Raw genomic sequence first — 8,090 nt, forward strand, 5'->3', positions numbered from 1 at the left:
CGTGGCAGCTACAAACCGTCCTTAACTCCAGTTCCAGGAGAATCCGAAGCCCTCTTCTGACCTCCATGGCATTACACAACATGGGTGCCCTCACATAATTGCAGGCAATATACTAATATAACATAAAAGTAATAAAATAAAATATAAGAAATGAGTTAAAAAAATATTCAGGAAGTAAACAACTCAAAGATTCAGGGGAGTCCCTGAAACTGATGAGATGCATTAGGCCTGTCCTTCTCTGAGCATGTATAAGCAGTGAAAACTTCTCAGAGAGACTCTCTTAGACAAGTGAGCTGCCTAGAAGAGGCTCAGACCAGCAAAGCTGCCTGGAAGAAGCAAAGACCATCTGAGCTGCTGGGAAGAAACACTCTTTGACCTGTTGAGCCACCTGCAAGTCATGCAGTGAGCCCCAGCAGAGACCAGCTGAGCTGCCTGAGAAACACTCTGATCTGTTGAGCTGCCTGCAGGTTGTGCAGTGAGCTCCAGGTTTCCTGCTCTCTTGAGCTGTCACCCATGCTGGGGTGGGCTTTTGGTGATGCAGATGTCTTTGAATCATTTCTTCTCCTGTAATTAACCTCAATAAACTCATTGATTCATCAAGTTGGACAATGGCAGTGTCCAACTTTTGTCGGTCATTTGGCTCTCTATCTGGGTAAGCAGGCATTTGTTCACATCTCCCTAGGAAAAGTATCATACAATACAGTAAGAAGAAAATAACCACAACCCTGAAGGTTTTCAGTGAAATTGATCCGAATTCAAGTCACCATGTGCATGTGGAGACACAAAGGGTTTCAGATGGGCACACTCCTATTGGGTTGAGGGCTGTGCTCCAAGGTCATGAAGACCCAAATAGATCTTGTTGAACTTTTCTTTCTTTCTTTTTTTAAAATTTTATTTAGTTTTGTTTTATGTATATGAGTGTTATACCTGCATGTAGGAAAGTGCACCCGTGACTTGCAATGCCCACGGTGGACAGAAGACGCTGTCGGGTCCCCTGGAACTGGAGTTACAACAGTTGTTAGCTGCCGTGTGGGTGCTGGGATTCGAACCCAGGTCTTTCTTTTCTTTTCTTTTCTTAATCTTTGAAATTACATCTTCTTTGTGTGTGTGTGTGTGTGTGTGTGTGTGTGTGTGTGTGTATACCATGGTGCTCATGTGGAGATCAGAGGACAACTTATGCGAGTCGTTTTTCTCCTTTCACAATGTGGGTTCGAGAGATCCAACTCATGTAATATCAGGCTTGGCAGCAAGTGCCTTTGCATCCTGAGCCATCTCGCCAGACCTGAACTTATATTTCTGTCAATTCTCTGCAGGCAAAACTATGAGGAACACATTTGTGACTGAACAAGTTGGGTGTATGGCTCATTGTAGTGAAGATGAATGCACATACTGAGGAGTTATGACATCAGTTAGAGGGTGTGAAAAGACTCCTTTATTGGCTCATGAAAGAGACAAAATATTAACAAGAAGTAAACATAGGTAAAGTTGATACAGGTTTTCTGTATACAATTTTTATTTGTCCAACTTTCCCTTAAACGTGTAACTCCAAATAAAAATGTGAAAAATAATAAATCTATTACAGCAAACCTAAATCGTGTATACACAAATCGGATTTGGTGGCAGTGTAGGGGTAGTCAAAAACTGAGGTTTTGCTCTAGATCAGTTGTCATTAAGAAGTAAAGATAGACAGAGAGTGTGGCATGGAACTGTCATCCCAGTTAGACAGGAGAATCACTTGAACCCAAGACTTCCAGGTCAGTCTGGTCAACACTGCAGGACCTTGCCTCAAACAGGATGGAAAAAAAGATGAATTTTCATGGCTAGGTATTGCAGGAACTCTTATCTGAAAGGAGGGAAGACTAGAAGCAAGACTAAAGTTGGAATTGATAATGGCCACAGTTACTCCTGGTAGCCAGGACAGGTGGTGGTTTGGGGATTTTTTTTGTGGTTTACATTATGATATTGATTTTTTTTTGTCAAAATGCTGGAGTAATGGGGCTGGAGATATGGCTCAGCTGTTAAGAACACTGGTTGTTCTTGCAGAAGAGCTGGGTTCGAATCCCAGCACCCACAGGCAGCTAACAACTGTCCGTAACTCCAGTTCCAGGGGATCCAATGGCCTCTTCTGTCCTCCATGGGCATTGCATTACATGGGAGCACTTACCTACATGCAGACAATACACTTATACACATAAAATAAAAATAATTTTTTAAATGCTGAAGAAATGTTTGTTTCTTTTGTTATTGTTAGATTTGGTTTCATTTTATCAAGATAACACCTTGTTTGGTGTTGCTGTTTTGTAAGATTGTTAATGTTCAATAGAACACTCCTGCCTCTGAGACACCTAGTATCTCTCTTTACCATCCTGATATTGAACTATAGTGTTAGATTTGTTCTACAGCCTTTTTAAAAGATTTCTTTTATTATTTGAAAATTTCATATGTGCATACAATGTATTTCGACCATATACAGTCTCCCTCCCCACTTACAACTCTTTACAGAACCCCTCAATACATCCCCCTCCCAACTCCATATCTCTTCTTTTTTAAATTCACAAAGTCTAATTTGTGCTTCTTATATGTGCAGGGGTGTAGGACCATCCACTGGAGCATAGTCAACCTACCAGGGACCACACCACCAAAGAACAAAGCCTCTCCCTCTCTCAGAAGCCATCAATTCCCAATAGCTCCTCAGCTAAGAGGTGGGGCCTCCTGAATGCCCCTCCCATCCATGGAATTTTGATTGGCTTCATCTTGTGCAGGTCTCTTGCAAGTAACCACAGCTACTGTGAGTTCATGTATATAACTGCTATGTCATCTCCAGGGGACAGCATTTCACAGCACTGCTCCCCATCCTTTGGTTCTTACATTCTTCCTGACTTCTCTTCAGAGATGTTCCGTGAGACTTGCAGGGCATCAGGGGATGTGCTGGGCCAGATGTGTGATGTGCTAGATGTCTCATTTAGGGCTGAGTGCAAATAGCCACTTAGTCTCAGCATATTGACCAATAATAAGTCTCTGCATTAACTGTTGCCTACTGCAAGGCTGAGAACAGCACAAATCTCTGTGAACAAACATAAATCTTCAGAAGGCAGTTGGATAACAAACAATGATAGTATGCTCCACGTAGGGCCTGTTGACCTCCCTGTCATTCTCTGATTTTGAGAGTTGTCTTTCTCTTTCCCAATCAGTAATGATCGACCATGTCAAATGCTTCTGTTCCTACAACTAAGGTAAGAACTGAGAATAGACCATTGAATCTTAGCCATGTCGTATAGATAGAATTCTTGTTCAAAGTCACCCTTGTTTACAAAGTGAGTCTGTGCCAGCCTGGGCTATATAAGACCTTGTCTCAAACAAAAAAAGAACTGGAGTTTTTGGTGTGTGTGTGTGTGTGTGTGTGTGTGTGTGTGTGTGTGTGTGGGCTCTATATAAGATCTTGTCTCACACAAAAAAAGATGTAGAGTTTTTTGTGTGTGTGTGTGTGTGTGTGTGTGTGTGTGTGTGTGTGTGTATGTATGTGTGTGTATGTGTGTATGTGTGTGTGTGTGTGTGTATATGTGTGTGTGTGTGTGTGTGTGTATGTTGGCCTGGTGTGGTAGCTGACGACACCTATAATCCCAGCGCTTGAGAGGTGAAGGCAGAATTCAGCGTTCAAAAATAGAATTCTTCCCTTTAACAGGTGTGTCTAACCTTTCGTCATTGTAACATGTTTTCATCCACAAAGTTCATGCTTGTGATTGCAAAAAAATTCCATATAATTGGCTTACGATTTTGTGTTCAGCCACATTCATAGTTAACCTGGGGTGCACACGGCCCAGGGACTACAGGTTGCTGCTAGAGTTTCAAATCCAGTTAGCCTTAGAACAAAAATGAAATATCTTCTATTTTAAAAAAGCTTTTTTTAAAAAAAAAAACACTAATAGACAACAAAAAGCTTCTTAACATAGTAACCTGATTGTACAACAAGAGAAAAGTTAAATACATTATTGTAGAACTATGGTAGACTATTGATGTCCTTAAAAATGGTTCCAAATATACTTCAAGATATGGAGTCCAATGAAAGACCCCATATCAAAAATTAAGGAGAGCCAGGTGTGGTATGTACAACTTTAATTCTGGCATTCAGGAGGTAGAGGCAAGCAGATCTCTATGAGACAGAGGTCAACCTGACCTACATAGTGAGTATGAAGCCAGCTGGGGCTCCATAGAGAGCCTGTGTCAACCCCTGCCCCGCTCCAAAAAATAATTGGAGAGTGATTGAGGAAGACATCTGATATCTGGCCTCCATAAACAGGTGCATGGACACAAAAGTACTTACAAATGAGGGATTTTAGGTAATTTTAGTTTTGTTTGTTCTCTCTATAATTTTATGTTCCAGTAGAAACATATTTATATTGTTTTTATAATCAGGAAACAAAATATTGGAAAACAGCAATGGGATTCTTAAAAAAGTTTTAGAATTAATTTAATATATAACAGAATTGTAGCACCAAAGTCCAAAATATCAGGTGACTTTTTAAAAAAAATTTATTTGTCATTTTAATTCTATGTGTATGAGTGTATTGCCTGCATGTAAATGAGTGCACCCATGTTGTGCAATGCTGCAGAGTTCAGAGGAGGGCTTCGGATTCCCCTGGAACTGGAGTTAAGGATGGTTCGTAGCCACCATTTGGGTGCTGGGAATCGAACCTGGGTCCTCTGCAAGAGCAGTCAGCACTCTTAACCGCTGAGCCATCTATCCAGCCCTCAGGTGACTTCTGAATAAAAGAAAAGATATGTAAAAGCATTTCATTTCAATTGTTCTTTCAAAATGTGGTCGCCAAGTCATTTCAAGTTACTTCAGAGAGAACCCAACCTCCTGAGTTCAAGAGATGAACTCTCCCACACATGGTCCTCTCTTGTTACAATTCCCTGGCTTCATCTGCCCACACTTCCTAACTTCACCCCTTGAGATTTTCCTATCATGTATCTGCTACTTTCCAAATAAATGCTTCCTATAAATTTCTAATTTATACCAAATGCTTTATGATTGTACTCGACTCTGGTGTGTACAGCTGAATACCCTTTTCATCACTTGTCAAGTTACTAGATATCTACATTGTATATTCCATAGGGGATGATATGGAAGAAACCTGAGAGACGTTTCCAGTGGACCTTGCTCAGCACTCCAATGTCAACTGTTCAGTTTGGAGACTCTCAACAGATGTCACATCTCAGAACCTACAGCTGGACAGTATGGTTGAGTCTCCCTAATGGACACTACCACAGCCATTACTTACTAATTTATACACTCTTGCTCACAGGTTTAAGAGTTTCTCCATACTCCCTGCCTCCAACAATGTAGTAACAAGGTCCTTCTGATTAACCAAGCCTTGTCCCAGTTCAGGTCCCACCATCTCACTTGTTAACATTTTCAGCATTCTCTTATGCTTTTTAAAGATCCTGTCCATTTTACAATTGCTGGCACATGCAGCAATATGACGTGTCCCTTTCTAATTGTTAGTTAGGGGACACTGTAGTTAGTTCTGCTGCATTTTTTGTTCTTTTCCTTCTGGCTTAAGCTGTCTTGTTATACAATATAAAATAAGAGAGACTTTTAGTTGTCAGCTGAATGAAAAGTTCTTTACTGGAATGGCTGCCTCTGCCTGACTCCAAACACGGAGCATCATCTGTTCACATTTAACACCTTTTAAAATTATTATTATGGTGGGGGGACACACATGCCGTGGTGTGCATGTGGAGGTCAGAGGCAACTGTGGGGTCTGTTCTCACATTCCACCTTTATGTGGGTCCCAGGAGTCAACCCAGGTCACCAGGATTATATGTCAAGAACCTTTACCTACTGAGCCATCTTACCAGCTCCACATTTAACACTTCTATGTATATGGGTCATCATTTTCTCATGTGGCTTTCATATGCAGTATCTTTAAAAAAGCAAATAAAACCCCACAAAACAAACAACAAAACAACTTCAAGAGTTCTGAACAAACTATTGCTCCATCTAGCAGTTCTCCTCTCTTCACTTTCTTGGCGATAGGTGATACTCAGTTTTACCTTATCCTTTTCCCCTTCCCTCTGTACAGACTTGTTTTCTTTGTGAAGTCTTACCAACGTCCGTTAAATTCCTGAATTCTGAAAACTGTGGGCTTAGCCTGACACCATATATGGATGCTGGCTACAACTGATTTGTGGAAATGAGGGCCTAGTTCACCTGGTGAGGTAAGGTTGGAGAGAGTCTTATTTCCATTGCAAACCCAAAGGACTGAGCAAGCCATCATGCCCAGGCACTGGGGGTATACTGCTAAACTTTGGGTATGATTGGTCTGGCCTCCTAGTGTTCATGCACTAGAAGCTTGGTACCCAGGTTTGTGTTATTGATGTGGTGAAATCTTTTAGAGGTGAGGCCTACTGGAAGATGATTAGATTATGGAGGCTCTTCATGAATGGACTCATGCTGTCTCAGGAAAAGGGTTGTCTCAGGGTTGCTAGAGTTAGTTCCCGTGAGAGTGAGTCTTTTATTTTTTTTCAGACAAGGTCTCCCTGTAGCCCCAGGTGACCTGGAACCTATATAGACCAGGCTGGCCTTGATCTCACAAAGATCCACCTGCCTCTGCCTCCTGAGTTCTGGGATTAAAGGCATAAACCACTATGCCCAGTTTCAGTGTGGCTTATTTTAAGAGAGATCCTGGGCTTTCCCTGGTCCCATGCATTCTGTTGCATGTAACTTCTCCCACTATGATACATCTGTCATGTTTTGACATAGCCAGCAGGCCCTCAGCTGAGGCATTGCCCAAAGGCACTACCCAGTGGTGGACTTCCAGCCTACCAAACTGTGAACTGAAATGACTTCTTTTCTTCAGCAGCATCAGAAACTTTTACACTATGCACAGTTAGATATTTTGTTACAGAAATGCAAAATGGAGTAAGACACCATCAAGCAAGCTGTCTTCCCAGTCCATCTCATTGGGAGGACCAACTTGCTTATTTGTCCCCTTGTTTCCAGATGTTTTTTCTTTTGACATGGTCTCATGTAGGCCATGCTGGCCTCAAGCATAGTATGTAGCTGAGGCTGTTCTTGAACTCCTGATCCTCCACTCACTTCCTGAGTGCTGGGGTTATAGGTATGTGTCACCAAACTCAATTTATAAGGTTTTGGGGGTTGAACTCAGGGCCTCACACATGATAGGTAAGCACTCTACCAACTGAGCTACATCCCCAGGTCTCCAGGGACTTCTCAGTGCCCAGATTTTGCTGACTTTCTGATTTGTAGGTAAACAGTCTGGGATTCCCAAGCCTATGTCCCAGGCTTGTATTCAGTCAGGAGGTCAGAATTTATTCCTACTAGCCCTATTTTTACCCAATCCTCTTCCCTTTGTCTTTGATATATTTGTTTCCATTCTCTACTCCAGAGTCCACCCGCTTCCAGGACCAATGTCTCTCCCCTTCTATCTCTGAGGATTTTATGAGTGGTTGGATTGAAGAGGCAGCCCCATCTTCCCTGGTATTTATTCAACTCCCTTATTTCTTCTTCCAGCTCCTCAGTCCTTGCTCTTATGAGGCATGCCAAGTGGCCAGCAAACGTTCAACAGTGTGTGGTCATCGCCTGAGTATACGAATTACTTTGAAATGTGCATCCAAACCCAGACCTGCCCCCCAACTCAGTCTAATTTTGTGCTGTCCCTTCCTAGGTATTCGATGGCACTCCAGGATGTGCTCAGATCCTCCAAGCCAGTTCTCTTGCTTTGCTGCTTCTTTGTTACTCTCATTTTCCCACTCTGGGTAATTGCACCATCATTTTCCAGTCATGTGCACTCAGAGTAAACCAGACTCTGTGGTTCCCTGATCAGTTGTCAGAACTTGTAGATTATATTCCTCCTCCTCCTCCTAGGTATTCGATGGCACTCCAGGATGTGCTCAGATCCTCCAAGCCAGTTCTCTTGCTTTGCTGCTTCTTTGTTACTCTCATTTTCCCACTCTGGGTAATTGCACCATCATTTTCCAGTCATGTGCACTCAGAGTAAACCAGACTCTGTGGTTCCCTGATCAGTTGTCAGAACTTGTAGATTATATTCCTCCTCCTCCTCCTC

Source organism: Nannospalax galili, unplaced genomic scaffold (genome assembly GCF_000622305.1).
Source record: "Nannospalax galili isolate Female #2095 unplaced genomic scaffold, S.galili_v1.0 scaffold257, whole genome shotgun sequence".
Lineage (NCBI taxonomy): Eukaryota > Metazoa > Chordata > Mammalia > Rodentia > Spalacidae > Nannospalax > Nannospalax galili.